This window comes from Schistocerca nitens, chromosome 1 (genome assembly GCF_023898315.1).
Source record: "Schistocerca nitens isolate TAMUIC-IGC-003100 chromosome 1, iqSchNite1.1, whole genome shotgun sequence".
In the NCBI taxonomy this organism is placed as follows: Eukaryota; Metazoa; Arthropoda; class Insecta; order Orthoptera; family Acrididae; genus Schistocerca; species Schistocerca nitens.
Window position 1 is genome coordinate 6,996,470 of NC_064614.1, and position 16,181 is coordinate 7,012,650.

General features: G+C 46.7%; 1 protein-coding gene across 1 annotated transcript in view; it reads left to right on the forward strand.

The window, feature by feature from the left end:
* The window catches only part of LOC126240414 (EF-hand calcium-binding domain-containing protein 4A-like), a 794,844-nt gene that overhangs the window by 645,885 nt on the left and 132,778 nt on the right, over positions 1-16,181 (forward strand). The window lies entirely within an intron of this gene.

The window sequence follows — 16,181 nt, forward strand, 5'->3', positions numbered from 1 at the left end:
AAAAGTTTTTATTTCTTCTCCATGGATTTTAATCACTACTCCGAATTTTTCTTTTGTTTCCTTTACTGCTTCCTCAATATACAGATTGAATAACATCGGGGATAGACTACAACAACCCTGCCTCACTCCCTTCCCAACCACTGCTTCCCTTTCATGCCCCTCGACTCTTATAACTGCCATCTGGTTTCTGTACAAATTGTAAATAGCCTTTCGCTCCCTGTATTTTACCCCTACCACCTTCAGAAAGAGAGTATTCCAGTCAACATTGTCAAAAGCTTTCTCCAAGTCATTTTGCCTTTCCTTAATCTATCTTCTAAGATAAGTCGTAGGGTCAGTATTGCCTCACGTGTTCCAACATTTGTACGGAATCCAAACTGATCTTTCCCGAGGTCGCCTTCTACCAGTTTTTCCATTCGTCTCTGAAGAATTCGCGTTAGTATTTTGCAACCATGACTTATTAAACTGATAGTTTGGTAATTTTCTCATTGTCAACACCTGTTTTCTTTGGGATTGTTGTTTTATATTGTTATATTATATTGTTCTTGAAGTCTGAGGGTATTTCGCCTATCTCATACATCTTGCTCACCAGATGGTAGAGTTTTGTAAGGACTGGCTCCCTGAAGGCTATCAGTTGTTCTAATGGAATGTTGTCTATTCCCGGGGCCTTGTTTCGACTCAGGTCTTTCAGTGCTCTGTCAAACTCTTCACGCAGTATCTTATCTCCCATTTCATCTTCATCTACATCCTCTTCCATTTCCATAATATTATCGTCAAGTGCATCGCCCTTGTATAGACCCTCTATATGCTCTTTCCACCTTTCTGCTTTCCCTTTTGTGCTTAGAACTGGGTTTCCATCTGAGATCTTGATATTCATACAAGTTGTTCTCTTTTATCCAAAGGTCTCTTTAATTTTCCTGTGGGCAGTAACTATCTCACCCCTAGTGAGACATGCCTGTACATCCTTACATTTGTCCTCTAGCCATCCCTGCTTAGCCATTTTGCACATCCTGTCGATCTCATTTTTGAGACGTTTGTGTTCCTTTTAGCCTGCTTCATTTACTGCGTTTATATATTTTCTCCTTTCATCAATTAAATTCAGTATTTTTTTTGTTACCCAAGGATTTCTACTAGCTCTGGTTTTTTTATCTACTTTCCTCTGCTGCCTTCACTATTTCATCCCTCAAAGCTACCCATTCTTCTTCCAGTTATTGGTAGTGATCTAAATTACAGGTTAATGTGCACTCGGTGATAACTATACAGTAGTCGACCTTGGCATTAAAGTAAAAAGAAATATTGCGTTTTTATTGATCAAAATAAGTAAAGATTTGTTCTGTAACCGTACAAAACTCACAGGTTTCATTTATTGGCACTACTGGTGTAAATTACGGCACACGTGATGCCTCTGTTCGAATATAATAAATTTTCTTCTTGAGTCCGAGAAGTTTATGTCCACGATGGAGCATGATTTTAGGACGCAACGCAGGTGCGAAACTCTCCTTGTTCTTTCCTCACACGAAAAACTGCTAATTATGGCTGAAGGTCAGCAGGCAGATTCCATATTTCTAGATTTCCGGAAAGCGTGTAACATGGTGCCCACTGCAGCCCGTAAAAAGAGATTACGAGCATATGGAATTAGTTCACAGGTATGTGCGTGACTCGAAGATTTCTTTAGTTGAACCCAGTATATTGTCCTCGATGGCGAATGTTTATCAGTGACAAGCGACTGACAGGACATCAGCAATCTGCGGTTGTTTGCTGATGCTGCTGTGGTGTACAATAAGGTGTCGAAGTTGAGTGACGGTAAAAGGATACAAAATGAGTTGACAAAATTTCTGGTTTTTGCGATGAGTGAGAGCTAGCTCTAAATATAGACAAATGTAAGTAAATGCGGATGTATAGGAAAAACAAACGTGTACTACACTCCTGGAAATTGAAATAAGAACACCGTGAATTCATTGTCCCAGGAAGGGGAAACTTTATTGACACATTCCTGGGGTCAGATACATCACATGATCACACTGACAGAACCACAGGCACATAGACACAGGCAATAGAGCATGCACAATGTCGGCACTAGTACAGTGTATATCCACCTTTCGCAGCAATGCAGGCTGCTATTCTCCCATGGAGACGATCGTAGAGATGCTGGATGTAGTCCTGTGGAACGGCTTGCCATGCCATTTCCACCTGGCGCCTCAGTTGGACCAGCGTTCGTGCTGGACGTGCAGACCGCGTGAGACGACGCTTCATCCAGTCCCAAACATGCTCAATGGGGGACAGATCCGGAGATCTTGCTGGCCAGGGTAGTTGACTTACACCTTCTAGAGCACGTTGGGTGGCACGGGATACATGCGGACGTGCATTGTCCTGTTGGAACAGCAAGTTCCCTTGCCGGTCTAGGAATGGTAGAACGATGGGTTCGATGACGGTTTGGATGTACCGTGCACTATTCAGTGTCCCCTCGACGATCACCAGTGGTGTACGGCCATTGTAGGAGATCGCTCCCCACACCATGATGCCGGGTGTTGGCCCTGTGTGCCTCGGTCGTATGCAGTCCTAATTGTGGCGCTCACCTGCACGGCGCCAAACACGCATACGACCATCATTGGCACCAAGGCAGAAGCGACTCTCATCGCTGAAGACGACACGTCTCCATTCGTCCCTCCATTCACGCCTGTCGCGACACCACTGGAGGCGGGCTGCACGATGTTGGGGCGTGAGCGAAAGACGGCCTAACGGTGTGCGGGACCGTAGCCCAGCTTCATGGAGACGGTTGCGAATGGTCCTCGCCGATACCCCAGGAGCAACAGTGTCCCTAATTTGCTGGGAAGTGGCGGTGCGGTCCCCTACGGCACTGCGTAGGATCCTACGGTCTTGGCGTGCATCCGTGCGTCGCTGCGGTCCGGTCCCCGGTCGACGGGCACGTGCACCTTCCGCCGACCACTGGCGACAACATCGATGTGCTGTGGAGACCTCACGCCCCACGTGTTGAGCAATTCGGCGGTACGTCCACCCGGCCTCCCGCATGCCCACTATACGCCCTCGCTCAAAGTCCGTCAACTGCACATACGGTTCACGTCCACGCTGTCGCGGCATGCTACCAGTGTTAAAGACTGCGATGGAGCTCCGTATGCCACGGCAAACTGGCTGACACTGACGGAGGCGGTGCACAAATGCTGCGCATCTAGCGCCATTCGACGGCCAACACCGCGGTTCCTGGTGTGTCCGCTGTGCCGTGCGTGTGATCATTGCTTGTACAGCCCTCTCGCAGTGTCCGGAGCAAGTATGGTGGGTCTGACACACCGGTGTCAATGTGTTCTTTTTTCCATTTCCAGGAGTGTATTTAGATACAGCGTCAGTAGCGTCCTGCTCGACACAGTCACGTCAATCAAATACCTGGGCGTAACGCTGCAAAGCGACATGAAATGGAGACTACGGTTTATTGGGAGAAATCTAGGAAAGTGTATTTCATCTGTAAAGGACGCTGGTGCGACCTATTTTTGAGTGCTGCGAATGACATTCGTTGACTCTCCTAGGAACGTACGCTCTCCCAAATCTTAACAGTAAAGCACACTGTAATACGTAACAACCCTCATATAACTTCTGACACTGTAATTTGACGAGCATCTCCGTCACGTTTTCGCTCTTACAAAACTAATCCATTAGAGAACGCTCTGCTCTTGTTTTGTTCTGTTTTCTCTATCAGAGATTGCTTTGTGTTTTGGGAAAGATGAGAGGGAGGAGGGAAAATATCGATACACGAGACGGGCACGCCGTAGGGCTTACCCGGGGGTGCTGCCTGCTGTGATGCATCAGCTGCAAACCAGGACACTGCAGCCGTTTCGTTGGCCAGCTCTGCGTAAAGTCGTGCGACGGTCTTGCCGCAACGCGCGGGGTAAGTTGGTGGGCTGTGCTAGGATTTATGTGGCAGCAGCGAGACACTGTGCAGGCAGACATGTAGCTCGGCGATATCTCACAGCATTTGGCGGTATTATCTTTGTGAATACATCTTAATATGATTCTTGAGGTCTTCCCGGCGTACTGAATATTCTATGAGATTTCGGGATTGCAGCCGGATCACCTTGCCACAATAATTCGGCTGGCAACCGTCCAGCCATCTTCAGGGGAGCGTTCGCCACTGGAGACAGCTAGTTCACGGTGTCGACTTTTATATCCAGTAGAGAACGCCGCTGTGACTGCCGCCAGTGCGCATGCGTTTCCGCGCCAATTTTTGCTGTAAAGCCGACACCGTGAACTAGCTGTCTCCAATGACGGACACACACCTGAAGATGGCTGGACGGTTGTCAGCTGAAATATTGTGGCAAGAAGTCAACATGATCCGGCTGCAATCCCGAAACCTCAAAGAATACGTCTTAATAATTAAAATTCTAGAACAGCCGCAGGTCGCGTGTAACTTTTTCTTTATTTTTACATGTTTCACTCGACCTACTCAAGCATCTTCAGAACTGTGGAAATACAGTGTGTTACGCCACCATACAATAAGATAAATTCACCGATTTGCAATAAGACAAATTCATAGATTCAGCTTACATTGTGATAACTTACATCACGTAGCCAAAGGCCACACGTAACAAACATGCGGCTGTGTAAAGCGCATCCATCGTACATAAAACGGAGTGAGTTGGTTCTGCACAGCTAACCTTAAACTCCATGGTCAGATACATCGTAAGGTTAAACAGCAAGGCGTATCATTCCTTGCTGAGCGAGTCAAAGCCCTGTCGATATGCGCTTCAAGAAGCCAGAAGTAAAGCAATGTAATAGAAAAAACAGTAATGTCACTAAACTATGAAAAAATCCGCCGTTTTTTCTGGCATTCGCACGTACAAGTCTAAAAAACCCACCTGGTTATTAAAAAATTATAGAGATATAGTAAAATTACAAATTAAAATTATTATCTCCTCTTTTACGGGCGTTAATACACATATCCCACGTAGACACCGCCATGAAAACTAACCTGTAATAACGTAGATTAAATTACCATTCAGGCATGGTGACATGATTTCTCTTACGTCTACAACTATTAGACTGCAGTATATGGAGTGAGAGGCATTCACAACATACATATTTATTTACAGTGTAGTGGTGGTGGTGGTTAGTGTTTAACGTCCCATCGACAACGAGGTCATTAGAGACGGAGCGCAAGCTCGGGTTAGGGAAGGATTGGAAAGGAAATCGGCCGTGCCCTTTCAAAGGAACCATCCCGGCATTTGCCTGAAACGATTTAGGGAAATCACGGAAAACCTAAATCAGGATGGCGGGAGACTGGATTGAACCGTCGTCCTCTCGAATGCGATTTACAGTGTGTATATTTAGTATATATACATACTTGCATATACTCATGAAGGTATCAAATTTAAAATTGCATTCAGCTCTATGTTTAAACCAGATGGCACATACGGACATGCGTATTGGCCCTGCTGACGTTAAGAAGAAGGTAGAGTGTCGCTGCTCAATAACTACCGATATAAACGTAGATGACTTATCTGGACGTGAGGTACGTCTGGGAAAGACAGAGCTCTTGATAACGTTTGTGAAGTCACTGACATTGTTGATTAAGAGATTGGACGATAAAGTTAATTTCCGTCTTAGACCGCACAGCAGCTTGCATAGTGTACATGTAGAATATAATTAATATTTTCGAGAAAATTTAAGTGCACATAAATGTTCATAACTTGAAACTTACCTGAAAATAAATAAGAAATCATCAGTTAGGAAGACAACTGCAATAGTGTTGAGTGTGTGTGTGTGTGTGTGTGTGTGTGTGAGAGAGAGAGAGAGAGAGAGAGAGAGAGAGAGAGAGAGACAGCTAGAGACAGCTTTATTAATCCGCAAAATCTGCAACACTTTTTAAAATTAGAGGATTAAAATTGTGAAATCTGTGCCATCTGATGCTGGACTTGTGCCTAGGCTCCAAACTATTTATGATGAAATACATTATTCATTCAAAAATAGCATGGCTGGTTTCATTTTTTATTCTCAGTGTTTGTTGCCCCTAACCACCATCGATAATATGATAAATAAAAACACATTAACTAGTACTTTCTAAAACAGTACTTATTGTACCATACATCTAGTGGAGAAACTGATAAAGAATGAATGTAGACTCATGCATCTACATCTACGTCAGCATTCTTATCCTGTAAACCACCGTGAAGTGCATGGTAGAGTGTACGTACGTGAAATGTCACACCACCCCATGATTACGGATTCCTGTCTGTGCTTTGGTCGCGCTGTATTAACAAAACTTTTATCTTGTGAAGATGGCTATTAACCAAAACCGGTAGCGATAAAAAAGGCCATACACCGATCAGCCAGAACATTATGACCACTGCCAGCCGCGAATTGGATGCCGCCTGGTGGCGTTTCGAGCAAATGGCGCGGTAACAAAAGTATTTAAGCGGAACAGACACGTACGAGGGATTAGTCTAGCGAAGATATGGACTACGGATGGGGAAATCCATTGAGATAAACGCCTTTGATATAGGGCCTATTATTATTACGCAGAGCCTGTGAACGAATATCTCGAAAACGGCGAAGCTGGCTGAATGTTCACGTGTTGTCGTGAGAATCTAGGGAACGAGGTAGAAGGACAGTGAAACTACCACTAGGCACTACATGGTTGGACGTCCACGACTCTTCACAGAACGTGGGGTTCTGAGGCTTATCTGTTCTGTAACGTAGGTTAGATGGTGATACGTGACGCCTCTGCCGAAAGAGCGCAATGCTGGTTGACGCACAAGTGTTACGAAGCACACCGTTCATCGCACGTTGATGAACGTGAAGCTCCGCAGCAGCCTACCACGTTAAGTGTTCGCGTGTTGACCGAATGACATCGTCAGTTACGGTTGCAATGGGCACGGGACCATCAGCATTCGACCGTCGATCAATGGAAATGTGTCAGCTCTTCAGGTGAAACAGATTTTTGCTACACTAGGTGGATAGTCGTCTCCACAAACTTCGCCGAGGTGGATGGCGGCTCGAAACCTACAGGTTGCCACGGACGCAGGCTGGTGGGAGACATCCACAGCTCCCGCATGGGACCTGTGGTAGTAATCGAAGACACGCTGACAGCTGAGAGCCACCTGAAACCATCCATCCGTCGTGTCTTACGCGACGGCGATGTCGTCTTTCAGTAGTTCAATTGTCAGTGTCTCGGATCTAGAATAGTGCTAGAGTGGTTTGAGGAGCATTGTAATGAATTCACATTGATGTCTCAGCGATCAAATTCGATTTATTTAAATCCTGTGGAACCCTTTTGGGTCCCTATAGGTCGCCATCACCCCGTACGCAAATCAGCGACCCGTTTTTACGCGAATTACATGAGCTGTGCGTAGACATTTAGCGCCGTATCCCTCCACAAACCTACCAACAAACTGTCGGATTCCTGATACGCAGAATCGGTGGTGTATTTCGTTCCAGAGACGGAAAAACGACCCACTAAGCAGGTGGTCATAATGTTTTCTCTCATTAGTGTATAGACAGCTGTGTTCATGCATTTCGTAAAATAATAACTGTTAGCAATAGCCTTCAAAAATATTTTGTTCATGAAGGGACAGTACGAAACTGTACCGATCGCCTTCTGGAAGTCAAGGAACGTGGCAGGGAGCTGAGCGCCAGCATTTATTGCCTTCTGGGACACGTCGACGAATAGAGCGAACTGGCTTTCATACTTTCATATCGCTGGATTGGTTGCGGAGTATCTTTGCGGGCAGCCGCGTCTGTAGAGTGTGGAGCACGGGACACGGAACTGTTGTGTTGTGTTGTGTGTAGCTCCGCATGTAAGAAGCATTGTTAGTATGGAAGTTGAAGTGCTGCTACAAGTGCTGTTACAGTAAAGTGATGAAATATGGAAGTGATTCAGAGGAAAGTGCGCAATGATGTAATTAAAAGTGAGCAGTGCCGCCGATAACGTATTTGTGTATCCTCTCGTTGCGTGTCGTACCGTACAGTATAAATCATCCGCGCCGTGTTCGGTCTCCCAGAATGAACCGATGTGAATCAGTAGAAATTAGTCACCATAAAAGAGTGCAGTCAAATGCCAGTCTCTTGTAGCGAGCGTGAGGACGTGTGTTCGATCATCGCGTCTCCGCATTATCAACAATCAGCCGCGCCGCGACGGTTACGCGCACGCTCGTACAAGTGAGAACTGAGAACTGAAAAATTAACTTTACGAACAGTGTTATATCATTACTAGTGACAAGGAGGACTGGTACCAAAAGAAATCTGTGTATGCGTGGCGAGCGTAAGAACTTTCGTTCGGTCATTCGGCTTCCGCATCATTAACAATCATCCGCGCCGTGTTCCGTTACGCGTACGCTTGTCCAAGTGATTTTGTGGGCAGATAATCATCTAGAAGTTGGCATCAAACCTTATGACTTAGAATGTAAGCAGGGCAAACTGTGACTCCTTATCGTCTCAGAATATAGATGTTCATGCCAGACGTAGGACAGTGTGTTTTAACGTTGAGTGGCTCCCCTCCCCTAAACCCGCTTGGTTATTTAGGTAGATAATTTCAGCTAAGCCAGCAGAAGCGTTGAGCATAACAATACGACCGACGCGGGATTATCAGGTACGTGGTATGGGCAGGGCGCACGGTCCGAAGTTAAAAAAAACAGTTTAAAGTACCCCCACCATTTGTACCCCCAGGCGTGTTACAACGAACCGTGTTTGCAAAATCCATGTTGATTTCTATAGAGGAGTTTTGCGATCTCTAGATACGTTACAATTTGTGGTAAGATTCTATGGGAACAAACTGATGAGGTCATCGGTCACTAGGCTTACACACTAATTAAACTAACTTAAACTAATTTCCGCTAAGGACAACACACACACCCATGGCCGAGGCAGGACTCGAAACTCCGACGGGGGGAGCCGCGCAAACCGTGACAAGATCCCCTAGACCGCGCGGCTACTCCGCGCGCCTTAAACGTATTCCAAAATTCTGTAACAGTATTATAGGCCTACAGCTTTGAGCATCTCTTCGACGACCCTTCTTGGAAATGGGGATGACTTGCACATTTTTCCGTTAATGAGGAACGCTTGCTGTTAGACGATTACTGTATGTAGAATTATGTAGTTATCCCATTAGCACCAGTCTCCTTTTCTGTGTTGAGCGATTTCATTTGGAACGAACTCCGCAGTTAACAAAAGGAAACGTCCACTAATCCCTATATCCCCATTCTGTAAATCATCCATCACGTAGAAGAACGTGTACATACAATATCTGATCGAAAATATCCGACCTCCAATTAGTGAAATTAGTATGTTATGTGTCTATCCTTTGCCGTAATGGCGGCTTGAACTCTTCTGGTGAATCTTTCAAAGAGGTGTCGTCTGAAAGTCTATGGAGTAGTGGCAGCCTATTCTTCCACAGGAGCCAAAACGAGAGCAGGTAGTGACGATGGGCACCAGGGTCTGGAGCGATGACCCAAAATGTTTCATTGTGTCCAGGCCAGCCCATTTGAGGATTGTTACTGTACACAGGCAGGCCATTGCCTCGCACATGATTCTTTATGACAGGATGTATTGTAATTCTGATATAATCATTGTCATCGAACTGTTCCTGTACTTTAAGAAGTAACAATGCTGTAACGTAGGAAGAAATGATCATCATAATAACATAAGAGAGATCTCGCACAGAAAGATTTAAGAGTTTATTTGTCCTATGAGTGTGAAAGTGAGGCTGTAGAGAAGCAGTCTACAGCTGGTTCCAAGAACCCTCTGCCAGGCACTTAAGTGTGAATTGCAGAGTAGTCATGTAGATGTAGATGTAGATGTAGGTGTGTGTACACCCACCTGCACTCAGCATTTTCTCAAGCACAATAAGGGGACCACACCATGATCACGAAAAACACCCCCTTACCTAACACCACAGCCTTGGTACTTCGCTGTTGGCTCTACCAATGATGACAGGTAACGCCCTCCAGACATTCGTCAGACCCAAAACTTTTTATCAGGTTGGCACAAGTTATAGCGTGAATCATTGTCAAACATCACTCCAAATCACTCATTTCCAGTCATCCACTGTCCAGTGACGCCGCTGTTTACACCATCTCAAACGTCGCTTTGCACTGACTAGAGAAAGGAGTGGCTTGTGTGGAACTGCTCGAACAGTATATCCAATTCTTTTTAAGTCCCTATGCACAGTCGTGCTAGCTGGAAGCTGAAACTCACGATTGGTTCCTTCCACTGATTTCACGTAATCCACAATGCTTGATGTCCCCATCCGTCAATACTTCAGGTCTGCGTGGTCTTGGTTTAGCTATGGTTGCCCCTTCGGGTTTCCAGTTCATGATAACGTGATGAACAGCCGAAATGGGCAGCTTAGGAAGGACTGAAATGTCTCTGACATATCTGTTACCTTGTTGACATCCAATGACTAGTGCACATTCGAAGTCGCGGAGCTCTCTTGACCGACCTATTTTCCTGTTACTGTTTCTCCATTTAACAGTTTTGTAAGCACTTTTCATTCCCTCCCATGAGGGTGAGGGCTAGCCTAACTAGAGCGTGATATAAGTTGTTTTTCTGGCCAAACGGGTACGACATTTATTTTGTACTGTTCTTTACTACATTTGCTTGCTTTGGTGCTATATTACCGGGGGTGGGGGGGTGGGGGGGGTGGGGGGGGGGTGGGACTTGTATCTCGAAATTGGGAATTTGCTTGGAGGAGTTTGTGAGAAAAGTTTCAGTGAAGGAAAATCTCCAAAACCCGGCCAGAATTGCTGGTGATTTAATACCTATTTTGGTGGCGGATTACGGTTGCGCGTATGCGCTGTTCTATCTCGATGTTCGCCTGCTCGCCCCCTTTGCTGGTTCCTCTTTGATCGTGGGGGCTGTCTTACCTCCAGGTGAATACATCCCGCCTCCAATACGGCCCCAGGAAGGCAGCACTTTGGATAGTAGGCCTCTTCCGCTTTCTCTTATTCAAATTTCTGCTTACTCCATGCGTAGTCGCTCGATGAAGTTCAGCAGCTATCATGACTTCTTAGTCGACCATCTCCGGCTGATGTGTTACATGTTTGCCTTCTCTTATACTCTCCAGTTGCGTTTTGCCGGTGGCCGTCGTCTTATGTACGCTGGTCGTCTCGTTCGTCACCTGTGCAGCCTGCGTTGCCTAGTGCTCTTGTCTGCGAGTCTTCGTCCGGAAGGCCGCTGGGACGCACGTCATCGCGCTGGTTTGCGCCTCACGCGACCTGTGGCCGCTGACCTACCTCAGTAAGGGACAGCCCACATTCATATCGGCATGGAGCGCGGCTTGGAAGCGAGTCTCAGCTTTTCGGAGTGCCTCTCTGAAGTCATGGGCAACGGCATTGCCGCAGTGGATACACCGGTTCCCGTGAGATCACCGAAGTTAAGCGCTGTTGGGCGTGGCCGGCACTTGGATGGGTGACCATCCAGCCGCCATGCCCTGTTGTCATTTTTCGGGGTGCACTCAGCCTCATGATGCCAATTGAGGAGCTACTCGACCGAATAGTAGCGGCTTCGGTCAAGAATACCATCATAACGACCGGGAGAGCGGTGTGCTGACCCCACGCCCCTCCCAACCGCATCCTCACCTGAGGATGACACGGCGGTCGGATGGTCCCGGTAGGCCACTCGTGGTCTGAAGACGGAGTGCTTTTTTTCTCTGAAGTCATCGTACAGGGTCCTCTGATCGTGATGTGCCGGCACTGATCTTCTCCGCTCTGCGCCGCACATCCGTCATCCCCACCACCAGACTCTCACTGGCGTGGGATGGAGGGGTTGCGGCTGGGTAGACGGCTACCGTGGCGCCTCTGGGTAGTTCGGAAGGCGGTGTGGCGGGTCTACCGCATGGTCGTCTCTTCCTACTCCTTCGTTTCTTTCGCGCGCCATTTGCTGTGACATCCCCTGTTGTGTCATCTGCTTCTTTGGGTGGCTTTCGGCGCCGCAGCTGGTGCAAGCCGGGCGGCCGCGCCAGTTTGCAAAGTGAGGTCCGCTACATCGAGCGCACGTCGGCTACTCTTCTCTGCTCAGTGTACAGGCACGAGTGTCGTGTTTGCCGCCGCACTTCACACACTTCGGCTCGTTGCAAAAATATTTTGCAACATGCCATTCCTCCTGACACTTGAAGCTCTGAGGCTCCTTGTCAGGTCTCGCTGGGAGATGCTTTGCCTACAGTCTGAAACCGAGCAGGCTGTGCAGCACAAAAATCTGGTTCTCTTCACATCATTGTCCTTGGCTCCTGGATGAAGGGCGGAGTCTTCCTCTAGTTGCTTTTGTTGTGTTCCATTAGAACCACATCACAAAAACCTGCGCGCAGTAGGCTTCTTGCGGACCATATTAGCATCTACATCTGTATCTACATGGATACCCTGCAAATGATACTTAAGTGCCTGGCTGAGGGTTCATCGAACCGCCTTCGCAATAATTATCTACTATTACAATCTCCAACAGTATGCGATAGAAACAAACACCTGTATCTTTCAGTGCAACCTCTGATTTCCCTTATTTTCATTATGACGATCGTTTCTCCTATGTAGATCGGCGTCAACAAAATATTTTCGCATGCAGAGGAGGAAGTAGGTGGGAAGACTTCGCCGCAACGAAAAACGCCGTTTTAATTATGTCCAACCCAAATTCTGTATCATGTCAAAGACATTCTCTCCCCTATTTCGCGATAATACGGATCATGCTGCTCTCCTTTGTTTTCCGTTAATCCTATCTAGTAAGGATCCAAGACCGCGCAGCTGTACTCCAAAAGGGGACGCACAAGAGTAGTGTAATAATGGTTGAAATGGGTCTGAGCACTATGCGACTTAACTTCTGAGGTCATCAGTCGCCTAGAACTTAGAACTACTTAAACCTAACTAACATAAGGACATCACACACATCCATGTCCGAGGCAGGATTCGAACCTGCGACCTTAGCGGTCGCTCGACTCCAGACTGTAGCGCCTAGAACCGCACGGCGACTCAGGCCGGCAAGAGTAGTGTAGGCAGTCTATTTAGTGCACCTGTAAAATTTTCGAAGTGTCTTGCCAAAAAACACAGTCTTTGATTAACCTTCCCCACAACATTTTCTATGCGTTCCTTCCAGTTTAAGACGTTCGTAATTGTAATTCCTAGGTATTTACACTACTGGCCATTAAAATTGCTACACCAACAAGAAATGCAGATGATAAACGGGTATTCATTGGACAAATATATTATACTGGAACTGACATGTGATCACATTTTCACGCAATTTGGGTGCATAGATCCTGAGATATCTGTACCTAGAACAACCACCTCTGGCCGTAATAACGGCCTTGATACGGCTGGGCATTGAGTCACACAGAGCTTGGATGGCGTGTACACGTACAGGTGCCCATGCAACTTCATCACGATACCACAGTTTATCAAGAGTAGTGACTGGCGTATTGTGACGAGCCAGTTGCTCGGCCACCGTTGACCAGACGTTTTCAATTGGTGAGAGATCTGGAGAATGTGCTGGCCAGTGCAGCAGTCGAACATTTTCTGTATCCAGGAAGATCCGTACAGGACCTGCAACATGCGGTCGTGCATTATCCTGCTGAAATGTACGGTTTCGCAGGGATCGAACGAAGGGTAGAGCCTCGGGTCGTAACACATCTGAAATGTAACGTCCACTGTTCAAAGTGCCGTCAATGCGAGCAAGAGGTGACCGAGACGTGTAACCAATGGCACCGCATACCATCACGCCAGGTGATACGCCAGTATGGCGATGACGAATACACGCTTCCAATGTGCGTTCACCGCGATGTCGCCAAACACGGATGCGACCATCATGATGCTGTAAACAGAACCTGGATTCATCCGAAAAAATGACGTTTTGCCTTTCGTGTACCCAGGTTCGTCGTCGAGTACACCATCGCAGGTGCTCCTGTCTGTGATGCAGCGTCAAGGGTAACCGCAGCCACGGTCTCCGAGCTGATAGTCCATGCTGATGCAAACGTCGACGAACCGTTCGTGCAGATGGTTGTTGTCTTGCAAACGTCCCTATCTGTTGACTCAGGGACCGAGACGTGGCTGCACGATCCGTTACAGCCATGCGGATAAGATGCCTGTCGTCTCGACTGCTAGTGGTACGAGGCCGTTGGGATCCAGCACGGCGTTCCGTATTACCCTCCTGAACCCACCGATTCCATATTCTGCTAACAGTCATTGGATCTCGACCAACGCGAGCAGCAATGTCGCGATACGATAAACCGCAATCACGATAGGCTGCAATCCGACGTTTATCAAAGTCGGAAACGTGATGGAACGCATTTCTCCTCCTTACAGGAGGCATCACAACGTTTCACCAGGCAATGCCGGTCAACTGCTGTTTGTATATGAGAAATCGGTTGGAAACTTTCCTCAAGTCAGCACGTTGTAGGTGTCGCCACCGGCGACAACCTTGTGTGAATGCTCTGAAAAGCTAATCATTCGCATATCACAGCATCTTCTTCCTGTCGGTTAAATTTCGCGTCTGTAACACGTCATCTTCGTGGTGTAGCAGTTTTAATGGCGAATAGTGTAGTTGAATTTACTTCTAGAGTAGTCCTCTCAGGTCGGTCTTGTTTGCCGTCTTATTTGTGGTCCCCTGCAGCTCCCTCCGCGGTGCCGGGGCACTGTATTTGCCCAGGAGTGGAGAGAGGGCCTCGTAGTCATCCTGGCTGTCGACGCCCAGCTTGAGGAGAGCATCTTCATCCTGAGACACTGGACGCTCATCTTCCCTTTGGCAACAGCTTCCAGCTGTCCGAGGATCTCACACATCCTTAAGTTGGATGTACAAAGTGAGAGAGAGCCCCGGATCATCTGCTCGTCGGGTGCTCTGTCCCCTTAATTGATTGCACTCGGTTCGTCTACCGGTCTTTTTACCTTGCCTGACTTCTCGGGTCATGCCACCGAGGAGCCTCTGGTCGTTTTCATTGTCGTCTTCTTTTCGAGACATCTTCCTCAACTCAAAGAGCGCCCGCGACTCAGGACAGTTTGCTGACGCTGTGAAAGCAGCAACACGACAATCTGCTCTGTGCGCACGGAACCGTGGGCAACTACACCTCTCAGCCCCCGCAGCGGCGAGCACTTATTTATAGTGATCCGCTTGCTACGGCTACCAAACGGCAACTGACAACACACTACTTGCCGCCTCCTTTTATACTAGCAGAACTGCTTCTCATGCCCTCATGGGCAAGTGAGTGGTTTGTTCTTTGGACAACGACAAATGTATACCACAGATTTCGCTCCGATTTTAAATCTTTTAATCAGCTCACACTAACATTTACAATTTTGTCAATAATTATTAACGCAAACAGATTCTTACAATCTGCTGCGTCACGTCCTTGTTCGTCCCACGAACTGACAACGAAATAAAGACAAGTGTTCGCCAGAACAGACTTTAACAGTAGGATAATGGTAAAATGGACAGAGTGGACTTAGTGACACGTATACAAACCTTAAATGTTACCTTTAGATAAAAATATGACCTGAATAGAGGTACTTACATTAAATGAAACATCAAGTTTACTGTTACCAGTCACGTTTGAAAGGTTTCAAACTGCATCATCAGGTAGATTTACAATTGCTAGTATGACATTTGTGTGTGTATTGTGTTACGATTTTTTGGAGAAACTTACGGCAATGTCTAGTGGAAAAACAAAACACTATGGTTTTGGGTTTCTTTTGTCAAAAAATTAAACGCGTATCTGACGGTAAACATAAAATAAGTAAAATAAAGTACCTCCAGTGGTCACAGGTTCCTTTAACTGTCGTAACTCATCACACGTATACTGTTATATTCTGTAAACAAATATGGCGAGTATCATAAGTTCCTCCAAAAAATCGTAACACAACACACACACAAATTTCATACTAGCAATTGTAAATCCACCTGATGATGGAGGTTTAAACCTTTGAAACGCGTCGTAGGGATAAATAAACAGTGACTGGTAACAGTAAACTTGTTGTTTTATTTAATGTCAATAACAGACACGGTAAAGCCTAAACTAAAAATGTTCGCATTTAAACAAGTACTTACAGTTCCAGCCCGGTGGCTTATTGACGTGTTTTGGGGTTGATCAAGAGAATATTACAAATCCGCTGGTGGTTGCCGAATTAGGGTACAGGCGGTAAGGGCATTTTTGAACAAGTTGCGTAGTTCGTGTGAGCCATCCGCTTCGGTCTACAACAAAACAATTGGGC